The sequence below is a fragment of the Empidonax traillii genome, unplaced genomic scaffold, assembly GCF_003031625.1.
Source record: "Empidonax traillii isolate 1590-97213 ecotype Southwest subspecies unplaced genomic scaffold, ASM303162v1 scaffold43:size1863611, whole genome shotgun sequence".
Classification (NCBI taxonomy): Eukaryota; Metazoa; Chordata; class Aves; order Passeriformes; family Tyrannidae; genus Empidonax; species Empidonax traillii.
The window spans coordinates 829,338-852,874 of NW_020955236.1; the positions used below are offsets into that span (position 1 = coordinate 829,338).

At 46.6% G+C, this 23,537-nt stretch overlaps 1 protein-coding gene across 10 annotated transcripts in view; it reads left to right on the plus strand.

Annotated features, from left to right (window-relative positions):
• Positions 1–23,537, plus strand: part of PITPNM2 (phosphatidylinositol transfer protein membrane associated 2) — a 126,618-nt gene that overhangs the window by 7,203 nt on the left and 95,878 nt on the right. For 9 of the 10 annotated variants that reach the window (XM_027878531.1, XM_027878538.1, XM_027878534.1 and 6 more), the window contains exon 2: positions 7,081–7,180. The gene's annotated coding sequence lies outside the window, so the exon portion shown is untranslated. Of the gene's footprint in view, positions 1–7,080; positions 7,181–23,485; positions 23,505–23,537 lie in introns of those variants that run through there. The other variant, XM_027878533.1, reaches the window with a different exon arrangement.

Here is a 23,537-nt window from a genome sequence, read left to right on the forward strand (position 1 = left end):
CCCCGTCTTTTGTTCTCTGTGTGTCATTTTGCCGACAGAACTTGTGTTTTATTCCTTGTTGTCAAAGTAGAACCGAAAAGCAAAGAGGTGATGTCTTATCTTGAACATTGTTACCAAAATCATCAGCTAAACCCTGTTGAGAGTGTATTTTAATTCCTGGTTTAAAGGCTGAATGTAATTTGGCTTTTAGACCTCCCATTCTTCCTAAATCAAGTTTATGGTGCCAGCAGCTGGGAGTGTCAGCTTCTGATTAGAAACAGGTTTGGAGCCACTAAAAAACTCCTTGAAATCAGTTTGACAACTGTTTGAGAACCATCTTTTTAATATTCCCCTCGAGTTCCCTGCCGAGGTCTCTCGCTGCAAACTTGTAGATCTTGTAGATGTCAGTCTTTGCTGCATATTTTATTGAAGTTGCTCTTAAGCTTCCTGGAGGAATGCAGAGAGATAAGCTTTTCAGAGCTTTTTAAAAAATTCAGTTTTACATGGAAACCTGGAATCAGCAAGACGAGAGAGTTAAACTGCCTGTTCTTTTTGCTTTTGTTTTTTTTTTTAGAGGTTGAATCTCAATTTCTCCCCAGAGTTTCTGGCTGTGTAGCCCAGCTGGGTGTCTCTGGACCTGCAGGGTGTCAGAGGGTGCAGCCAATTGAGGCAAATCCACCCCACCAGCACCGTGGGTGGCAGTTGGGGGTGGGCTGAGGGATCTTGGAATGCCCAGGTTGAGGTTGGGAGGAGGGGAGACCGAGAGGTGCTTTTCAAGCTTCGTTCCTGCAGCCTCTGTGGCTGAACCACCTGGCTTGGAGAACCCGAGGCAGCATCAACACAGGCACCCCCCGGGGCTGCACCTTGCAGGGATCAGAAGGAATTCCATCTGGAGGTGGGAGAAGCAGCCCTTGCAGCCTTTCTTTACTCGAGGCTGGCACGGGGAGCAGCAGAGTGAGTGACACATTTCCATTTGACTCATCCCTTGTCAAAGTGGTGACACCCTCGAGTCACGGTAAAAAGGAGCCCTTGAAGCTGAACTGGCACATCACAGAGCAGGTGTTTGCTGTTTGTTTTGGTTTATTTTTGTTTGTTTGTTTTTTCTTTGGGTTTTGTCCTTGTAAAGAAAATTATTTTCCCCTTCCCTGAGATGGGATGAAGTTGATGAATGCTTTCCCTAATGGTCTGGGTTAAAAATAATCAGGAAAACCTGATTTTCAGGTGGAATGTTGGATGTTGGCTGTAGAGGCGGCCAAATAACCTGCTTGGAACAGTTGTGAAGTCCTTAAAAAGATTAAATAAAATAATAATAAAAAAAAAAGTGAGTGCCCAGTAGCCAGATGGTTGGAAAAGAACACCCCACGATCAATGAGGCAATATGTAAATATTTTCGATCATTACCACAGTACTGCTGTGTTGACATTGAAATTCAGAGTGTTATTCCCTGGGACTCCTCATTGATCAGCAGATGAGCTCTGATAAAACAGAGGATGAAAGCACAATACTGAGCACTATTATGGATCGTGGGTTTCGTTGACAAGGACAGGCTTCCATCAAGGGGCTGGGAATGGATTTCAGACCCTCTTTAAGGATGTTACTGAGCTGCTGTTTCTTCCCCTGGCTGTCAGCTCCCAATTAAAGGGTGTTTTATTTCTTGAGCTGCTTTATTTGAGGTGAAATACTGCAGAGCTGACTAATTTTTCTGTGCTAATTGCCACATTTGTATGGGAAAGGGGCAAGGTGGAAGCTGATGTCGAGCTCTCTGTTTGAAATATTCCTGGCTAGAAATGACTGGAGAATAATATAAATCAAACAGTTGAATTAAAATCATTTTTTTTTGGGGAAAAAAAATCCTCCTGATAACAGGCTGGAGAGACCCTGTGTGGCTGATTCACTTAGAAATCTTCCCAGGGGTGATGGCATTGTCATCCATAAAACATGGAGTGCCTTTGGCATACACAGGTGCTGAACCCACCCTGAGGCTTTGTCTTTATCTTTTTCTTAATTTATTTTCATTTTTCCCTCCTCCTCTGCTTTTTGTGCTCCTGGAAGAAACAAATCCTGTAGGTTTTGCTGCTCTGGGAGGGGAGTTTGAAGCTTGGCTCTAAACAGATGCTTTTAAAAGCTGCTTTTTAAGCTCTGCCCACCTCAAAGCAGTTCCATGGCAAGGGGAAGCAGGTGCTGCTGGTGGTGGCTCCTGGGATCCCACCATTCCCTTTGTTTGGGAAGGATATTTACTATTAAATGTGACCCTTTCTATTTTACACAGGCTGATGTGATGTTCCTAAAAGTCTTGAGTGCAGGGGTATTTTTTGATATTTTTTTTCTTGCAGTCTGATCACAGCAACGTGTTGTAATACTTTCCACTCCAATTCTCCCATTTAATATGAGGGAATAATGACTTTTAAGCAAGGAATAATGACTTTTAAGGAAGGAATAATGACTTCTAAGGAAGGAGGGAGAAGGCTTTAGGAATGAAAAGGTCATTACAGCTACAGCAAGGTCCAGCTTCTGGAAACATTTTGCTGTTTGTTTTCTCTCCCTTCCCCTTGGGTCTGGCTGCTTGCAGTGAGGCCAGGACCTCGTGCTCCCTTTGGGAACAAAACTCCAGGGCATTTTGGAGGGTCCAGATGCTACAAACATCAGAGAGGGGAAAAATGGCCTGGGTGCCTTTCCAAGCTGTTCATGTTTTCCAGTTAACTGCTGCGTTTATCCTGCGTGTCGATTGATTTCCTGGCACGTCCTGCAGCCTGTCCCTACAGTCAGAGTTCTTCAAGATTTGGGATTTTTTTTTTCCCTCTGGTTTGTTGATTTTCAGTCGCTCGCTTATATCCCCTTATTTTTTTTAGGGTGACTTAGAGGAGAGCAGAAACCACCTCCTCTGAGGAGAAAGGGCTCTGGAGACTCTCTGTGGTCTCAAACTGATGCTTCCAAGCCGTGGCCCATGTGGGGTTTGACCACAGCTGACACTCGGTAGGGCTTAGTGTTTATGAATGCAGATTGAGCTGAGCTGAACCAGCTGCGGTGTTGGGGAGGGAGAGTTTTGCTGCTTCATTTCTCCCTGTAAGATGGTGCTCTCAGGGGCTCTGGCTGTGCAGAAACACCCTGTGAGTCTTGCTTTTATTGCCAGTGCTTGGCAGGACGCTGGTTTTGGGTGTGAGACCACCTGTGGTGGTCACCCGGTGTGTCTGTGGGAGCTCTGCCCGTCCCACCAACATAAAGGGGTTTTAGGTGGTGCCTCCCTTGGGGAAGGGTTGGAAGGTGAAGTGCAGCACCATCAGTTCGGCAGAGAAGCCTTCAGAAGCCAGCAGAAGGCATCTTCTAATTAATTAATCATCCAACATGGCAAGGTAAATGTCAGCTTTGTTAGTGCAATGTGGTGCGTGCAGCATTTGGGATAAAAACGAGCCGTGTGGCACCTCTGCCTCCTTGCAGAACGTGTTTCCCTGTGGATGTGCCTGTCAGTAGCTGGGGTCTGCTTTCCTGCACCTGTGGGATGGGCTGTTGTGCTGCTGCTCCAGAACAAACTGGGCTTTGATTTGGCTCCGAGTCCCTCTGATGCCCAGAGACTTCCTTGGGGAGATGCTTCCCTGGAAGCCTTTCGAGGAAGGGAGGGAGTTTGAAACGTTCCCCTTTGCAAATCCCCCATCAGAAAACTGTCTTTGTTGCCTTTTGGGAGCCCTTGCATTGACTCACCTCTCTCTGGTTTTGTTGGGTGGCTTTTTCCTGGTGCTTTGGACAAACGTGCCCCTTGTTTAACAGCGCTGGAGCCTCCCACCCTTGAGCACTTGAATTTTGAAGCAGAAGCAGTTTTAACTCTGGATCTGAGTTCCACACAGCACAAAATGCTTCTGAAATGCAGCCAGAGTTAATGACCGTAAATCTACAAGAGGCTTAAAACCTGACCAATTTTAAGTTTCAATTTTGCCTCGGTAATCTGTTCTCACACCTAAAAATAAGCAAATGAAGAAGAGCAGCAGCAAGGCCTCTGCAAACTGCAGTGACTTTAAAAAGTGATGACTTGGGAATACAGTCAAGGTGAATTGTTTATGATTATTCCAGAAAACAAGTTTTAGAAATATGTCATAATTTCCTAGGCTACATTAATTATCTATTAGTTCTGGTGTTTGCTGACGGTGTTTCTGCTTTCCCAGAGGCAATACTTTCAGTTTCTGTTGTGCTCAGATGGTTTTGCTTTTAATCACTTTCGATTTTGGTGCCATTAGCAGGGGCACAGAGAGCTGGCTTTCTGTTTGGTGCAGTTGTTACAGGCTTTAAGGTCACTGAAAATGAGAACTTCTGTCATCCTTCCCCAGTCTACAACCCAGGGGAAAAAAAACAACAAAGCAACTAGTCCTAAAATAAGAAAGAATAAAGCAGATGGGAAGATTGATTTTCTTAGATTGAGGAGGCCCTTCAAGGTTTGCAGGTACCTCAAGATTGAAACTCTGAACTCCTGGATCCAGACCCTGCTAATTTGGAGAACTCTTCTCCATGGGACCAGGGAGACAGAGCAGAGCCTGGGCTGAGTGGGATTTTTACGATTTATTTACTAAAATGTAGGTTGTGGTGGATGGTTCTTTGGGGAGGGTGTTGCCTGGCGTATCCAGGTCTAGAGAAAAGTGTCTGGCTCGTGGAAAATGTAGAAAGGAAGGATGTGGACAAATCCCAGCGTGCCTGAGGAGGGAATTGTTGTATCACATGTAAAACGTGGTAAGACTCAGACAGACTAGATGTGTATTGAGTTAAAAACCATGTATCCATAATAAATCCTCACGGAAAAGAAAGGTAATGTGAGGATTCTTGTTTACTTGCAAATCAGAATGGTAGAATGGCTGAAAGGACTAATGAGATACTCGCTTTTCTGAAGAAGTGTTTAAAAATTCAAAGGCAAAGCAAGATTAAAATGCTGTATTTAAATACATTTCCATCGTGCACATTTGAATAGTTGCTTTAGAGAGAAAATCCTTTGGGCTTTGAATCGTTGCACTGTGTGTAACAGTAGGGGAAGAAACATTTTAAATTTGCTTTCACGAGAAGAATTTTTTTCTTAAAGGATTCCTTAAGAATTCGGTGGGTTAATTCTGCCCCAAAGCGCACAGAGAAATTCTTGACACAGGTTTGTGTCTGTCAACTTGTCAAATATTTCCCTTCAGTTGTAAAAATGTAATTTTAAAAGTGGTGACGATTTTCAGCGTTAATTTTGTTGTGAGCCCGAAGGATCAATTTTATTTACGAGCTGGTCTTGACTGTGTTAACGTTGGCAACGAGATCAATAGTCTGTAAAAGAGAAGAAAACTCAGATTCAGTCTCAGATAAACTCAGATCAGATCCTAAACCACAGCACCACAGACTGGACCTGAAGTTTCCACCGCAGATAAATCCACATTTATTAGTGGCACCACAGAAGGGTTTGAGATAGGTGAAGCAACTTGATGCCTGGCACTTTATACTATTTTTTTTTCATTAATATTATTTTAAACCCAGCCTGGGAAAGCAGAAGTGGCATTTGGGCTCCGTGTGCCTGGCTCAGCTGTGAATCAGCAAATGACGTTAATAAGCATTTGTGGACTAAATATATTTTTAAGCTGTCTGGCTGCTGCTCTCGCTGAGATTTCGGAGATTAATGGGCCTTCCGTGTTCCTCACGTTTGCTCTTCCTCCAGGACCAATCTGACCTGTGCAAGCACTGTTACATTTTTTAAATTGCTGTGCAAGAAGGTACAAGAGGAGAGAGCAGTTAGTGTTTTTTTTTTTTTAAACTCTTAGTGAGACATCAATCTGCCTGTTAACTGAAGCAGCCTTTGCAGCTGAAGGCAGCAGTGGCTTTTCCAAGCATTTCAGGTTCTTTGGTGCAGGGAGCAGAGTATGTTGGTGTTTTAGTTATTTTTGTGTGTAACCCTTCGTTTTTGGGTGCTGGTTTTAAGGCTTGGAGCCAGGTTCTAATCAAGGAGATGAGCTTTTATTTGGGGGGTTGTGGACCCAGATTTGCATGTTCTGATGCAAAACACAGGGAAGGACAACCTTCCCTGCTCCATCCCCCTGGCAGACCATGGGCTGTGGAGAGCCCTGGCTCTGCTCTGGTTGATGAGTGGAGAACAGCAGGGCAGAGGAACCAGGATAAGCCAGGAAGACCTAAAGAAACTTGAATCTCCTTGGGGGAGATGATGGCTGGTAGTGGGCAGCACATGTGCGTGCCCTGAAGTGCAACCCAGCTGCTTTGAAAGCATAATGAAAACCAGGGTTTGGAGGTAAAGATGAGACTCTGCCTGAAGGAATCTCTTAGAAAGACGAGGGGCTGCTTGGAATAAGGAAGCAAACCACGTAACCTGCTCGGCAGGGAGTGGTTACAGGTTCCTTCTGGCAAAAATCAGCCTTGGGGGAGAGCAGGTGGCTGGAATGGGAGTGGGAATGGGCTGCCTGGGGTTGTGTGGGAAGGGAGCTGGATCTGCCCTCCTGGGTGCTGTTGGTTTGGGCCCGGCTGCTCCATCCCTGCAGCATCCCGGGGAGCTGCCTTCTCCTTCTCCTTCTCCTTCTCCTCCTCCTTCCAGGGGTGGAAGGATTCGTGGGGGTTACCAAGGCAGCTCCAGCTCTGCTTCCACCCCTGAACGTGGGATCCTGCCCAGCCCCTGGGGGGCTGTTGGGAGGAACGCTGTGCTGTGCCAGGATGATGATTTGTCTCCGTGGAAGTCGTTCAGCACCCAAATTAGAAGGGAGATGCTTTACAGGGAAGTGTTTCACAGAGGGAGCACGTGAGGGTGGTCAGTGCAATGCGCCTGTGTGTTTTCTCCTCTCCCTCTCTCTCTCTCTCTTTTTTCCTTCTTAATTTCCATGAGTTAGAGATGACGATGACTCATGGCTTGGAAGGCACTTTAAATCCCTGAGGTGCTCATTGCCGCCTACTATCACGTATTGAATTTCTGACATACCGGAGGGATGTCTGCACAGAAACTCTGATGTGCAATTAGAAAATGTTGTAGCTTTGTGTTGTTTGCATAGGAGCTGTGAGCATGGAGTGACTGGGGAAAGAATGCAGCTTTATTCCTGCTCTCCATTTCCCATGGGCATGGCAGTTAAGCAACTGTGTTTTGTCTTCCTCTAGGATGTTGACACATGTGGACCAACAGTGACATCCTTTTCCAGCAATGCTGTCTTGACTCCCTCCTGCATTCAGAAGCATCTAGAGAGATATTTTGCAGAAGGTAGGTGCTGACGTTTCAGCTGGGTGGCTGTTCTTTTGCTTCTGGATTAGGAAAAAAAAAACCCATTTAGATGTTACTAGGAGAGAATGGTAATTAATCTGAGGGTTACTACCTCGCTGCTGGTGAGAGGGGATTAACCTGAGCTTGGGTTCCACTTGAACAGATGCTGGGGGAAAAACGTGCTAAAATGGAGTCTGGAAGAATGGCTGCACGAGCTCTTTGGGAAGGGCTTGGCACTCACAGGACATGGTTGGCTTAAATTGCACAGACGTGTGCACTGGTAATGAACCTCTTCTTAAAGAAAGCTCCCTGCCTTTTTCTTGGTCAGCAGATTTGTCCCTTTAAAATCTTTGAAATAAATTCATTAAAGGGGAGAATGGCTGCACAGGATGTGCAATTAACATAATTTTTAATGGATGTTTAAATCTTGTCTGAGTTTCCCTCCCCTCCGTGCTGATTTTATTAGTGTTGAAATAAACAGTTGTGCAGCCTCTGGTACTGCCATCAAATTGTTGTTCCTACCTTTTTTTTTTTTTTTTTTCCCTCTGAACTTTAAATTTGTTTTGCCTTGCCAAGAGGATTGAAATGCAGCACTTCCCAATAAAGAGTGTAGGAGGGGAAGCAGCAACCCTGTGGTGGTTTTTAACAAGTAAATGTGAAGAGGTTGTGGTTTTTAATGAATCTTTTTTGGGGGGGTTCACTGTGTGTGTGTCTGGCTCCCACCAAACCTCTTTTGTGTGAGTTCTGGGAATGTAGATCACGGTGTGAAGTTCTCCCTACAAAATTAGTGGCTGAAGAGGAGGTTCTCGATAGATGGAGTGTCATTCTTTAGACTGACTGCATAGTTTTGCATCTTCTTATTTTCCTCCAGTACATTCCTCAGCACTAAGCTTTTTTTGCTTTTCCCTTTTCAGAAAGGGTGTTTTCAACTCCCCCAAATGTCTCTTTGGGGTGATACTGTGGTATAGCAACTTTGTATTTTTGCTGCTGGTTGCTAAAACCCCAAAATTCACTTCAAGAGCAGCGAATTGCTGGGAAGAAGAGCAAGAATAAATGAGACTGTTCACTTCCCAGACTGAAAAGTGATTTCAGTTTCTGTGGGTTTATCCCTCAGGATCTCAGCAGTTCCACTGAGACCACAGTGAGACGAGCCCTGTGTTAACATGAAATACCTTTGGTGAAAACTGAGGGTGATTTGAATACCTTAATTATCTGCTGTCGGGGAGTTGGCTCCCGGTGAATTCATTGCCATTCCCCGTGTCGATTCCCCTCCTGGAGCCTCTCTTGGGGATTAGCAGAGCCAGGCTGTTCCCAGTGCTTTGCCTCATCCCTCAGGAATACCTGATTTCCTTGGGAGAGATCCCGGCAGCTCCTCCTGCCCTCGCTGAAGGAGCTGTGGATGGGTTTCTCTGGGAGCACAAGCTGCCGTCAGCAGCTTTAACAGAGGAGTTTATGCTCTTCCAGGCATTAATTGCCATGTGAATTTGTGCTCCTGCTCTGAGGAGGAACATCTGTATCCCAAGAGCTTTCCCTCCTCTCGTTAGGTCACGAAATCCCCCTCGGGCTGTTGTAGAGGGGAGTGTTTTTCTGGGAATTAGCAAAGAAGAAATGCAATCCTTAGCAGTGCTTGGGGTTTGCTTTGCCCCGAGGTTGAGGCTCCGCTCGTTTCACATGCCTGGAGGATTTTAACAGGGCTGATGAGGTGCCCAAGTGGTCATTAATTTCCCAGGCAGGTGAGGGGAAACTGCCTTTGGAATGGTGTTCACAGCGAAATGAATCCAGGCTGTTTGCGTCAGCAGAGAGCCAGGAACGGCTGTGGATTGGCAGGTAGGGAATGTAGGGAGAAAAATGGGTTTTAAGCCTTGTCAGGGAGTGCAGTTTTTTTTTGAAGACAAGAAGCTGAATAGCAGAGTCCAGGAAAATGCTGTAGGCACTGGGTAATTTTCCCCTCTGTCCTGCCAGCAGCCCTTTGTTTTTCCAAACCTGGAGGCTTTGAATCCAAACACGCACATCCAAAATGTTGGGAGGAGGCTTCTCTGCAAGTTATACCTGGGAGTGTTTTGCATGGAATAACTGCAGAGTCTCGAGGGAAGTGCCCTCAATCCCTGGGATGTGTGTGCCTGTGCAAGCCCTAAGTGCTGGTGATTCTGGAAGTTGTGGGACCTGGGCAAGGAGCTGGTGGGAGAGCGGTGGGATGGGGAGATGGAGGATGCTGGTGCAGAGTGAGGAGCTCTCCAGCTCTGCATCCTCCCTTCCAGCTGTCCAGGGGCACTGTGCTGCCTTTTTGTGTTTCCACTGGTCCTGCAGCTGCAGAATCCTGGATGGGATGAGGAATTTCTCTCTGTAAGAAGCAGAGGCTGATGTTGGGCAGGATGAGAGGGGAAAAAATAAATGAGGTGGAATCACAGGATGCCTTAGCTTGAGAAGATGTGAGGCAGGTGCAATTGGGGAAGTGATGTCCCCTCCAAGCAGTTTGTACAAACACACAAGGAGTGTGTGGTGTCCTGACAAAAGGCAGCCCAGGTTTGCTTTGCAGTTGGGTCCTTCTAATGCCCTTCCAGGCCCCCCTGCCTTGCCTGCAGCACCTGTCTCTGCCTGTGCCCTGCTGGGCTGTGATTTTCCACCCCTGGCTGTGTGATGTCACCAGTTTTTGTCCTTCCAGAGCCTCATGTCCTTTTATATGGACACAAATTGGGGCTGAATCTTACTTTTTTTCTGCATCCTGTACTTAGCAGGGGAGTTACTGTGGGATCCATGACCTGAGAATTGAACCCCTTGTTAAGGGTGAGTTCCTGGAAACCAACTGAACGCACAGAAATCTGTCCTCGTGTTGGATCCTTCATCAACTATATCACAAAACCCACTGGAAGGAGTTAGATGGAGGTGATAACACTGCAGAGAGCTGGGTGATGGCAGGGAGAGGAGCCCTGTTTGGCAGCACAGTTGTGACATTCCCTGTCTGAGTGGGTAAAGGTAGTGGGTTAGTGTGGCACTTCTTACTGTGCCAGGCTGGGATAAGAGGGAACTGCTGACAGGGAAAGGAGGGGAAATGGGATCTTTTAGAGGTGGGAGATAGTTCCAGGTGAACTGAGTTAGACCTGACAGACTAGGACATAAATATTTGGAAAGATAGAGAAGGACCCCTTTTCAAAAGAAGGGGTCTTTGTAGTCTCCTGTATAGCCTGACACTGAAATTTCTGGTGGAAATGTGGCTGAGTTTGCCTTTTGGTGGTTTTCCTCCTTTTACAGTAGGAACACCAGACATGAGGAACTGTTTGGACACACAAATTTAACTGGGAGGAAAGAGCTGTGACGCTGGTGTGGTTGTAACCACAGACTTAACTGACAGTTTCCTGCTGCAAGAAACTTTCTCTAGATCTAAACCTGCTTCGTTTGTGTTTGTTTTTCTGTGCTGTTTAAATATCTGAGGAAGATTCCACTGCTTCGAGGCTTCTATTTTTTGATGAAGTCTTTGTTGTAGTAATTTGGGGGGATGGTGGCGTGAAGAGAGATCATTACAGCACTAATATAAAATCAGGTGAAGTCCAGGTTTTCCTGTATTTTACAATCTGGTTTAGTGTAGAAGTCAAGAAGTAACCCCATTAAATGTGTGTCAGACGGGTTTTGCAGTTCCATTTGCATGCACAAAGCTCAGTTTGTTTCTGGGGAGAAAGGATGTAATCATATGAACCTACTTGTGTGGCTCAGACTCCTCATCCAGTATTTTCATGGCATCATTACTGGCTTCTAGCTCTCCTGCCTCCTTCCCAGTCCTCTCCCCTGCAATGTGTTAAATATCACAGCTGCAAAAATGAGGGCACGTTTTTTCCCTGCTTGTTCCCATTCCAGCTGGAAAACTTGGACAGATCCTTCCCTTGTGGTTTGTGATACTGTAAATAAAGGCTTGGGAGGTCACACGTTTTCCATCTCAAGTTATTTTGATTCCAGCGCTGGAATGGGAGGGGAGGAGAGGAATAAAAATAAAAACAAAAACAAAACCCTCTGACTGTCGTGGCTCGTTGTGGGAAAAAAGAGCTCGTTAATGCAGAGGGAAAGCAGTTGGAAAGAAGGCCCTTTGCGGGGAGGACTTGGTCTTTGACTGAAGCTGAGACTGGGATAATCAGGGTCAAAGATTTCGAAGGAATCTTCCATAAAGCTCTGAAATAAAAGCGACCTACAAAGTCAGGCCCTGAACGTGAGGCTCCCGTGCTCTGGTGCTGTCGCCGGGCTGTTGGTGAGTAATTTCACCTGGGTTCCAATGAACGTGGTTACTCACGGGCTGAAATGTCAGTTAAGGGGAGCTGAGGAGTTGTGGTCGTGGGTGTCGCCGGCTGGGGCGCGTTTTGTGGTTGGGTGACCCAGAGTCGCCGCTCGCAGCCCCGGGGGCAGCGCCCCTTGGTCCGGGCACGGGGGTTGGAAAAAGTGTTTGTGCCGTTTCTCTTGGGTAAATGTGCAGTTCAGCCTTCTGAAAATCACCACAGGATCGTGGCTGTCGCTTCTGCTGCTGTTCACAGCTGGTGTCCTCCATCTGCAGGCTTGGTCTCCTCAGCTGCGTCCCTTTTCACGTTGGTGTTTGAGGCTTTGAACGCTCGTGGAAAGTGCTGTTCAGGCTTAGCCTCATACACGATGTTTTGCCTTTTGGTATTTGTATCATCGTGGTTTGGATTTGCTGGGAAAGGAGCTCAGGACAGGGTCCACTGGGCTTCGCTGCTGGGTGGTGAAGTGCTGAGCGTGGAGGGGAGGAACTAACACGAACTGGCAACTGTGTCCCTCGCTTTTGTTGAGTTCTGGAGAGACCTGGTAAAGATTTTTTTTTTTTCGGTTAGTTTTGTATCAGAACAGGATACAAAAAAGGGAATATAATTTGTCACTGCAGAAGTCGTGTTGTACCTTGACAGAAGTATTTCTTTTTCCATAAACTGTTATAAATATAAATGTACAGCAGGAGCAAAAGAGAAACATTCCACATCTAGATATTAATCTCTGCACAGGGCCAGTCTTTAGATTCAGTAACTTTTCTTTTCTTCCTTGATCTTCTTTTGCATTTTTTTTTTCTTTAATGGGCACAGGACATATGGACATAAAAAATAATGGCCCAATTTCACCCCTGCTGTAGCTCATTGACGTCATTAAAGCTACAGCAGGGATGACTTGGCCCAGATTCTTTAAAAATAAGACCTGATGAACAACCCCTCGTGGAAAAGCTCCGTGGAGAAGGTTGTCCTGAGCACAGCATAGAGCAGATGTGATGTGACTCACTGTGACATTCAGTAACATTCCCATTGGTGCCAATCCAGGGAAATGGAGGTGGGACCCTTCCTGGAGGGGACGGAAAGCTGCAGATGTGCTGCAGACCTGCTTAATAGTGGGGTGGAAAGAGGTGATTACTGAGGTGAGAGGAGGGCACTTCAAGCAGAGGCAGATCGGGGTGGAGACCTCAGTTGCTTGGATGTTGTCAGAGGTGTCTGTGCCTGAGGGACGGGGAAACCAAAAGATGGGAACTGTGGTAGAAAGGATCCATGGAAAAACTTGCTTTGAGTAGGTTTTCAGGCAGATGGTTTGGGTCTGGTTTGTGTTTTTGTGTTCTTCCCTCGCTGCTGCCCAGAGGTTTTTCTGTGACATCCAGGTGTTGCCACACAAGGATCTGCCACCTGAGCTCTCCCTTCCCTGCCATAAAGGGGCACTTCCAGGTTCAGTATCCTGAGGAAGATCTGAGGTGCAGCTGCTTTTACAGGGCGTGTTTCCCTCCTTAGGACTGTGGACAGGAATAGAAATTCCAGGTAATGGAGGGGGAGGAGGGCAATGCAGATCGTGGGTGAAAATGGTAGATTTGACCTTGACTTAAATGCTCGGTCTGAATTAAGCTGAAAAACGCACTTTCAGATCTGAACACGCTGAAAACAGAGACAAATGTGAGAGGTTCTCAAGAGCTGTTGACTGCTTTCCATTTACTAAAATAGTAGTAGCGATTCATGGTGGCTCTGAAAATCTTCACTCCAACATACAAAGGGAGTGTTTTGCTCACTCCCTTAGTGATAAGAGCAGGAAGAAACACCCTTTACAGAGCAGCCAGAGCCCCAAAGCTGCATCTGAGGGGTGTGAATGCTTGATCCCTGTTTGTACAGCCAGTGTTCCTCGCCCAGGGCAGCTTTAATTTAGCCGAGTTCTTGGGTGGTGATAACTGTATCTGGCCAAGACAGGTTCTCTTGCAGGGAGTCCAGGAAATCAGATAGTTCTTTTTCTGATGCCAGACTCTTCTGGTCCACTGAATATAACTGCAAGAACACAGAGTTCCCAAGGAGGAAAATGCTTACTGTGTTTTTGGTGACAGCTGAAGCTGACTTGGGGGAGGGCAGGATGGAGCCCTGTCTGCTGCTCAGAGCGTGTTCGTTTGAAGGGAATTTAAGTTGGAAAGTTTTTTGCAGTGTGGAAAGCCAGGATAGTGTCAAAGTGACATTGCCTAGTATAAATAGTGAAGGGAGAATTAAATCTTGAGAATATATTCAGTCGTTTGATTAGTCATCCAAAACTCTGCTGGTGAGACAGGGGAAGAAATCTGGGCTTAACCTGATAAATGTCCTTCTAACAGTGGAAAAAGTCAGAAAACCCAAGAATTCCTGATATGCAGAGAGACCTTGCAGCAGCTGGCAGCAGATTTCTAAGGAAGAGTATCAATCCTGGAGGAAATGGGGGGAAAAGGTAACCAAAAACTGCGGCCTTAAGGGCTTTTGGAAGCCAAAGGTGTTTGATGTAATGCAGATAAGGGTGATTATCTTGTTTTATTGCACAGAACACGCCCTTCTCTGATGAAACTGTCTTGCTTTGAGGTTCTCTTTCCTGGTATTGTTTTCCTTCATCCCTTTCAAGCCCCCCTGTGTCAGTGTGGTGGACCTATTTAGGTCCTGCTTCCACTGAGGCCAAAAGCAAAACTTTATAGGGGTGAAGAGAACCTGCCCTAGAACTGCAGGTGAGTCCCCACCAAACTGATGAGCAGCACGGGTTGAATATTTATGCCAGATCCAATAAAAGCTTGATGGTTGGAGAGGAGGGTTGAAGAGAAGATTCTACCTAGGACAGTGTAAGAAAATTTTAAATTGCGTGTCTCTGACTGACCTGTAGCAGTTAATTTTCCAGAGCCGAGGCTACATTGTCATGGGTCTTAGCAGACTCCAGGAATGATTAATTTCTGGGTTATAGAGAGATCTTTCTTAATAATCAGAAGTGTGTCTTCTGGTTGAAAATACAATTTTTCAGCAGGGTGGAAAGTTGTAAATAGGCAGCAGCACAGGGTTATGGATGCACTTGCACAGAGCACACACATCCCTGGAAATCAAATCCAGCTTCCTTTCCACAGGCTGAGCAAGCAGCACTGGGGCAGTGCTGGGAAATGATGTGAGAGCCAAGTTTTGGGCTGTGTCCTCTGAAACAGCAGCACGTGGGTGTCACACTGCACCGTCCCCAGGGTGGGGGGGTTATCAGGGAGATAACCCAGGCTCAGCCCCAGCACTCACAGGGTGTTTCTGGTGATGCATCCCAGCTTTCCAGCCTGGTGTGGAAATTCCAACAACTCCCAGTTCTCATGGAAGCAGCACATTCTGCAGCACAGGTGTGTGTCAATCCCTGTGCACGGGCTCTGGCTGTGAGCAGAGAGGGGGATTCACCAGCAGATGGATTGACAGACCCTTGGGGATCCATTTTGTTTATGAAGAGTTAGGAGTTGGAATCAATACGCAGATCAGGAGTGCTCTGAGTATCTACAGAAAATCCTTCTGCTGTGTTTCTGCACCGTGTCAGCAGTTCATTTAAAAAAAAAAAAAGGAAAAAAAAAGGGATGCAAATACCATCTGTATTTATTAAGATTAAAAAGTAATGTGGGGATGGAGCCCTAGAGAACGGGGGAACTGTTCAGTGCTGAAGGAGAACTTTCAATTTGTTTGATGGGAAATTTTAATCTCTGCTGGATGATTTAACTGTTAAGCTCTAGAGCAGCAGGCTCACTCCAGCTCATCACCTGCTGAGTGCTTGGGTTCCACGGGGTGCTCTCGAGTCCTGTAGAGGTCTCTGAGGTTGAGCTGCTTCTTCAGAGCAGCAAGGAAGGAGGAAACGGGAACTTTCTAACAGCACTACTTGTGTTTATAAAAGAATTAAGGGAATAACCTTGAAATTAATTTGAGCTTGATCAACGGCTCTGGTTTGGCCACTAACTCTTCTGTACGTAGCTAGAACGCAAGCAACCAATAAAAGTTCCTTTAGTTTCTTACTATTTTGAGGTTTATTTTGATGGATTATGTTTCTAGGTAACTGTTGAAGGTTATTTCTGGGAAATGCTGCCAGAATGTTTATTAACATGTGACTGGAGCCAGGTAGAGTCCCTTTAGAAACTGTGGCTGTGCTGGGCACCCTCAGTGAGGGGCAGTGACTGTGCTCCAGGGTGTGAGTCCTCCCAGCTCCCTGCCCACGCTGGGCCTGGAAATAACTCTGTCAGTAGTGGAAATGTCACAGCAGGAATGACTCGCTGGATGTGCCCAGTTCCATTTATCTAAACGAGCTGTGATCCTGGATTTAACTGTGCTGTTTCATAGCTAAGATAAGAGTCACATGAATTAGATTATTGTTGGGCAAAAAAAATATAAAAATAGAGGGATGCTGGTGTAAATACTTCTGTGGGAAGTTTAGAGAGCATTAGCAGGTCTTTTTACATTTATGAACAGCAGTGGTCAAAGCAGGATCCTGCAAGAGATGCTTTCCACATCACAGGAACTCCAGTCATTAAAAAAGTATGAATCGGATTAAGGAGTGTAAGGTTATTTTAATTTGCCTTTGAGTCTTCAGATGTCAGTGCAGGCTTTAATCAGCAGCTGTGCCAGTGAGGAACTATAACATGAAATGGAAACAGAGGATATGGGCAGAGATGCTCCTGTCTGAGTGATTTAGGGGCTTCCCAGCACCCCAGGAGGCCACTGCCCCACAGGTATTCACCTCTGGAACACCCCTGTCCCTTTTGTAGCTGTGTCAGCAGCAGACAAGGGTGGTGTCCCTGTGGTTTGTGGAGCTGAGGACAGGTTTAGCAGAGGGGCAGTTGCATGGATGGTGGAGGTGGGTGCCCAAGAGCACCCTCCCAGAGTGGGAAACTCCTGGATAAGAATGTGCAGGACCTGAGCAGTGACACTACAAGTCTTGTGATACCAACAGCTGGCACCTGACTGTCTCCTGGGCTTTAAAATACTATTTCCTTTCCCTTCGGGGGGTTTCCTCTGCGTATGAAACAAACTCCTTGAGCTCTTTGTCTCATTTCTCGTCACCCTTTTGGTCTGTGGTCGCCACTGCTTTGAGGGCCCCGCTGTGTTCCCTGGGGCTCAGAGGGAGGCTCAGCAATGACAAATGTTAACAGCTCCAATTTGTGTTTCCACGTGTGCTTAATATGCAAAACATCACCTGTGCTGTGTCAGAGATGAGCAGTTCTCTCCCTGCCTGTGTTCTGAGAGGCTCAGTTTTGGCCTGGTCCCAGGGATTTGTGTGCTGAGGCAGAAGCAGCGGGGCAGGGCGGGTGTCCCTTCCCGAGGTCGTGGTGAGTCCGGCACTGCTGAACTTCCGATGACCTGCAGGGAAAGGGACTGTCCCAGCACTGGGACTTGGCTGAGGGGATTTCTTAATGCTCATGGCTGGGCAGATGGCTGTTTTCTGCAGGTCGTGGTCAGGGACAAAGGCGTGTTCCCCGGACAGGATGGCAGGAAGTTCAGGAGGTGGGACAGCAGGAAGCAGTTTCATGATCCCGAGCTACTGCTGGTGGAAGAGCTGCCCTTGCCTTTAAATCTGCTCTGCCTCTGCAGTGGTGAAGTTTGTATTTAATTTCATGGAGTGGTCAGGGCAGTACCTGCTGTCTCTCTAGAGAGCTGTACTTCTGTTGTTATCACCATGAATGTTCACTACTGATGAAGGACAAACTGAAGAGGACCGGGATACTCATACTTGGGAACTGGGTAAACTTGCATTTGAGTTTGTCTCTTGTAGCAGAGAGTCAAGGCAGTTACAGTCTCCCTTGAAGACCTAAAATGTGCTTTTATTGACTCCTTGGGCTTTGTGAAATCATGATGTAAGAATGTAGCAAAACCACTGGGAAAGCTTCCTCTCCCCACATTTTAGCCCTGACTTAATAGCTGCTTCTTATGAGTTGAAACAGCTCCCTGTGCCATTCCCTGTCTTTTAAATATAAGCTAGTCTGCATTACTAATAAATATGTTAACTTAATAATACAGTTGCTTTAAATCAGGTGGCTCCAGTGTTGCCAGGTCTGATAGCTAAAGGAGCTATTCTGCCCAGCAGAGACACAGTGATGTGCTGATGTTGCATCTTCTGTGCCGTCACCACCCGCCGTTGCAGAAATGCAGGATTTGGTAACTCACCTTACACTGCCCACTAACAACCTTTCATCATTCTCCCTGCCATGGTGATTTAAGAGGAAGCGTCAATTCTCCGTCTCCTTTCACGCATCACCTTACACACCCTGACTGTTCCACTCACCAGCTTTTCTTGCCAGTGGAATCTGCCTCTTTCCCTCAGCCAGGCCTGGCGTGGAAGTGGAGCTTTGGCCAGTGCTGCCCGCTGGGTTTGGGAGGTGTCACCTGGGCTGTTCCCAACTCCCCCCTGAGCTCTCAGGTGCTGCTTCCTGATATAAGAGCAGATAAGAAGCTCTGGGCAAGGGCTGAGCTCCATCAAGCTGCACTTCCAGGGGTTAAGCTGATTGCAGATCTCTCATAAATAAATCCCTCTGTATTAATAAATAAACGGCTGCAATAGTTGCATTATTGCAGTTCATGGAAGCTTTCGGAAGGAAAAATTTCCCGACTGAGCCGTTTGTGCAGCCTCTGCTGGCTCTCAGAGATTGGTGTCATTAACTGAGTTTTGGCTTTTCCATTAGGATGGAGCGGGTGCTTTTTGCTTGATGCACTGGGAAGAGCATGTGAAGGGAGAGAATATTCAGAGCTACTTGCGTGGCTTCTGTGCCACTCGGGTTCCTGGGCAGACTGGGCAGCCATTCCATGGAGCTTCCTATCCTTGGGTCTTTGGGAAGGGGAGGGTTTCCCCACTGAAGCCCACGCTGTGGTTGTTGGTTGGCTGTACAGACCTGGCTGTTTGTGTGCTGCTGACTCATTCTTCCTGCAAAATTTCTCTTCAAAACCCCAAACCCTGTCTATATGCTAAAAGTAGCCAGATTCTTCTTTCTGCAGGGAGTGATACTCGCTGGAAATCGATCTTGCCTAATCCAAAGCACAGCAAATGTAATAATTAAGTTCTATTTAATTTCCATGCTCGTTTGGTGGGGAGGCAATAGCTTGTTCTTAGAAACTGGGCTTTGTCTTTTGAAAATACTCTTACCAGTGTTACATAAACACCATATTGCAGCCCACCCTTATTAGCCACTGATTAGAGGGTCCTTTGTAAAGTGTTGTCTGTTTCTGACATTAATTAATTAACGTGGGACCAGTAAAATTCCTGTGGAAACAGAACAGGATAAAACCAGACATGAAAGTGATCACAAAACTCATTTCTTAATGGGCCCACTAGAAGAACAAACCAATCTACAGAGACGTGGTTGTAAGCCTCAGCTAGGAATGTGTCTTTGTGGATATAATTAAACTTTAGTTAATAACATATTGTCCTCAGTCTTGGCAAAGAGCTGCATTTGGGCTGTGGCTACACATCCAAAGCATTTTTACCAGATTAACTTCGTGGTCTGGAGCTTTCAGAGCGCTGGCAGCTCTTGGGTCACTGCTTCGCATCTTGTCTCGTTCCTCGCGCGGCTCCAAGAGCACATGAACCTTTTCCTGCAGAAGTGGGTGATTTTCCCTGTCCCTGACCTGCTCCAGAGGAGGCAGTGGGTGAGTTGGAGAGAGTGTTCAGCAGCAGTGCCTGGGGAAGGGTGAAGGGTGTGAAGGTGATGCCTCATGATTCGCTTTTTGCATTGCAAATCCCGTGCCGTGAGTAACCCTCTCCCACCGATCCGTTAAATGATTTATTATCTCTCAGAGCTTTTCCTCACCCTGGGAAAAAAAAAAAAAAAAAAAAAAACCAAAAGATGATCAGTGTGTTTGAAAGCTCTGTGCTGAGCCTTATATGATTAAGTTGTAATTTTGAAGTGACGCATTTGGGCGTATTATTCTCAAGACCATCTTTGCTTTCGGGGGTCATAAATACTGGTTCCAGCTGTAATGAAGTGCTGTACTACTTACTATGTTCCTATCACTGTGTGTGTGTGTGTGTGTCTTTTGTTTAAATTATTAAATCACAGTGGCAATGACCATAATAATGGGGTTGTTTTATGTCTTGGAACAGGGGAAAATAATTTTATTTAGTCGGAATAATGTAATTGTAACATGCCTCTGGGTTTGAGTGGAAGGGGGGAGGTGGTGCAGGTGGCTGGCAAGACAGCGCTGTTCTCTTGATGATTTTCTGCAGCAAATTCCACAGCCGTGGAGTGGCAGCATATTTGTTCTTAATGGAACAATTTGTGAGCAAACACCGGGATGTTTATGATGACAGGGAAAGCGCTGGAAAAATAAGAGGCTGTAAAATCCCACTCGTTAAGGGCAGCAGGACGGGGGGAATTGGCTCGGTCAGGTGCAGCTTCAGGGGGAGGAGGAGGTGAGGGTGGAGCTGAGATCTGGTCCGAGCCCTTACAGGCAAAACACTGGAGTTCTTTGCACCTCTGAAGGCCACGTGTAGGGTGGGCAGCTGTCTGGCCTGGCTGGCTTTGGGAGGCAAAGTGCCAGGGAAGGGCTCGGAGATCCTCTGATGCAAACTGCTTTGCAGATAAAGTCTTTTATTTCCCCTTTTGAAGGGAAAAGATGCGTGATGGTTTCTTGAATCGGGGTGACTGCACCAATTCAGATCTAATTTGATAAATGAAGTATAAAGGCCCAGGGAATGACTTTCTGTAAAATACAAGAGTGCCTGAACCATTTGTGCTTTAAATCTTGCTTCACATCTCTGCATTTCCTGCTCCTGCTGTTCATTAGTCTCCTGTGTCTTGTTGTTTTGGGGCTGATAATGGATAGCTGAGCAGTGCATGCTGAAAAGAAAGCTCCTGTATAAATAACCTGCTTTTCTTGGCATAAATACCTTGTGGATATGGGACACAAACTCTTCTCTTTCCCCCTCTTTTGCATTTGTAGCTGGGCCCTGACGTGTCCCAGTGCTCCTTAGGTATCCCCTCAAGTCCCGTTGGTTGAAGCATCCCTTCCTCCCAGTGAAACCTTACCCTGCTGTGGCTGCAGCACAGACTGTGGTTTCTTTCCAAATGAATCATGAGGGTTTTACAAGCTGTAAAACTTCTCTGGAGAGCTTAAGGGTGTGACCAGCTTACGAGCGTGGGTGAACTTTTTTCTTTTCTGGTTTGGGGCTGAATATATCCTGAATATATCCTGAATATCTGCTTGGTGCTTTTGATTGCCAGCAGGATTTGCTTTTCCCCTTCAGATGGGGTGCAACACTATCCCAGGCTCTTGTGGCTGCCCACGAAGCTTTGCTGGGAACTGGGTACAGGGAGCCATAAAACTTTATTAGTGTCGGTTCCTCCGCTCAAGGTAAACTTTTTATGAGCAATGAGCTTATGCCTTTGGAGGACAAAATTGCCCATTCCTCTGGCTGGGCTTCGCTTAAGGAAAATGTGTCTTTTTGCCACCCCAGCTCCAGGGCTGTTACCCCATTCCTTGTGGAGGTTGATTTGACCAGTCCAGCTTAGTCCAAGCTGCTTCTGTCCAGATCCGTTTGTTCTCCTGCCGTTCCCTGTTTGGGAGTGTGGTGGAAGAGCCCTGCAAAAGGGACAGTGGGTGGGCAGAGCGTGTTCCCTTGGGCTCATCCCTGTGCCTGGGGGCTCTGCTGCCAGTGGGGTCACAGCTGGGAGGCTTTGCTTTGCTGGCAGTGCTGAGCTCTGAGATGGGCATCCCTGCTCTGTCCCTACCTGGGCTTGGAACGTGTGGGCAGTCCTGGAGGGAGCTGGCACACCCTCTCTTATCTCTGGCGCGTGTGCTGGGCTGGGAAAGTCTGGAAATCGAAGGTGTTTGCAGCAGTTTGGAGCTCTGGGTCACAGCACTCCTTGCACGGTGTCCCCCGTGGCTCCTCCTGGGTCTGGGCAGCTGGTTCTGCTCTGACTCGGCTGGGAAGGGAATTGGCTGCTCCAAAGAGAGACTTTCTCCAGAGCAGGGCCCTGGCCAAGAAATCTGGAGCTGGCAGTGACGTGGATCTGGCAGAGGACAAACCAAGCAGGTAGGAACCGTCAGGAGCTCTGGGAAATTAGAGGGGAAATGGTCTTTTTTTTTTTTTTTTTCATTTTTCAGGCATATGCCAAGAGTGGGTGGTTCAGAAGGGGAATACCTGGCACAGGATGATGGCAGCATACCCAGCTGCCCTGTCAGGATGCTTTTGCCAGGAACCTTTGAACCTGTTCTTCTTGGTGTAAATAAAATCAAATAAATAAAATACCTGTTACTATAAATAAAACTGAATGAGAATGATTACCTTGAGTCTCTGGAGGCACCTCACACGGTCAGCATTTGTTCCTTTCTCCCTCTGCAAGCAATTAATGGAGAAAGAGGGAACCATCTGTGGGCACAGGCAGCAATGAAGGCTCATAATAACTTTCTTCTACGATAAAAAAAGATATTTTTATAGTCTGAATTTTTTATTTTACTTTCCCCCTGGTGGGAGAGAATTACTGGTGATGATAGTTGGTAGACCAGCTCCTGTTGGGAAGCAGTGAATGGAGGAAAGATTTATTGAAGGAAATGTGTGGCAAATTCCTTTATAATGCATTTTCCCCCCCCCCCTTATTTAAAGAGGTTGTTTATAACTAAGAGACCATTAGCACCCAGGAGGTAATTTTGTTGTAGCAGTACCTTATTGAATGAAAGCTTGGGAATCTGTTTCTGGATGGAAGCCTTGGGAACAGCTCCTGCATAATACTCTACCTAAGCTTTTTTTTTTTTTTTTTTTTTTTTTTTTTTTTTTTTTTTTTTTTTTTTTTTTTTTTTTTTTTTTTTTTTTTTTTTTTTTTTTTTTTTTTTTTTCCTTTTCTCCTTTTTTCTGTTTTAAATTGAGGTTGGTGCAGTTCCTTCCCATGCAGTTGAAGGAACAGCTTTGTGAAGAACATGTCAGCATTTGAATTATGCTTTTCATTTCCCATAGCCAATTCCCATCCTCTCCTTTCCACCCCCCTTCCCTCTCCAGGGTTTCTAGAAGGTTTCTTGACAAATCTTCCCCCTCACCCCCTGCAACCCAGAGAGAAAAACCCAGGAGCTCCTGGCTGCTTTGCCTCACTCTGGGATGCTGTTAGAGAAATTCTGGGACTTTTGTAAAGGATACTAAAATTGGGGGGAGGGCAGAACTGTGCTCTAGAGAGTCCTGCTCAGGTTACTGCCCCCAGCTCTGCCTGTACTAAGGAGCAGTCAGAACTCATCAGTGTGAAACCTTCCCCACCGAGGGAGTAAACAACATGGATTAACTGGTGAGGGAAGCTGAGCACTCTGCATCCTTTATGTGGAGTGGGATTTGTTACTTCTGGCTTGAATGCTGACCTCATACTAATCCTATATTTAAACAACCTGCCAGATTTTCCCCGTGGCAGCAGTTGAGAGATGGGAGGGAGAAGCGTGTGGCAAAGATTGCGGCTCGTTGCGGGAGCAGAGTACCTGTTGGGTTTAAAATAATCTTCCGTGTGATCAGAAGAAAGGGGAATGTGTTCCTAATTATCTCCCCTGTAAAAAACCTTTTGAGCTGTTGCTGCAGAATGTCTGATGCAAAAGGCTCTTTCAGTGATAAAAATGGTGAGGGGAATATCATGTGTATTTTCCATCTTCCCCCCTCCCTGTTCCCCTCCCTCTGGTTAAAGCACATTTTGGGCTGGAGTGCACTGAGCTACCCAGGTGCAGAGGATATTACAGATTTCCATCTTGCAAGCCCTAATTTTAGCTGCACTCCGCGGGGTTCATGCCAATGCTCACCCACTTGCATTTGCACTTTGGGTAGCACTCATTACACAGTGTGAGCTCCTCACATGTGCCGCTCCTCCCGCGGCTCCGCTGGCAGGGAGTTTGTATTCCCACAGGAAAATAGTGGGCTTGGCGTGGGGAAGGGGCTGGGAGGAGGAGGAGGAGGATGATGCTGCTGTGCCGGGCTTGTTGCAGGCAGTTGGATGGGAGGAAGGGGGAGAGGGCTCTCTCATTCCCTTCTGCTCTTCGGTGAAGTGGAGAAATGGCTCTGCAGTGCCTGGTGGGCACCTTTGCTGGGAAAGGACTCCCAGTCCAATTTGTCCAGGCAGAGACTTGACGTGAGTCCAAATGTGCTTGACAATAGTGCCTCT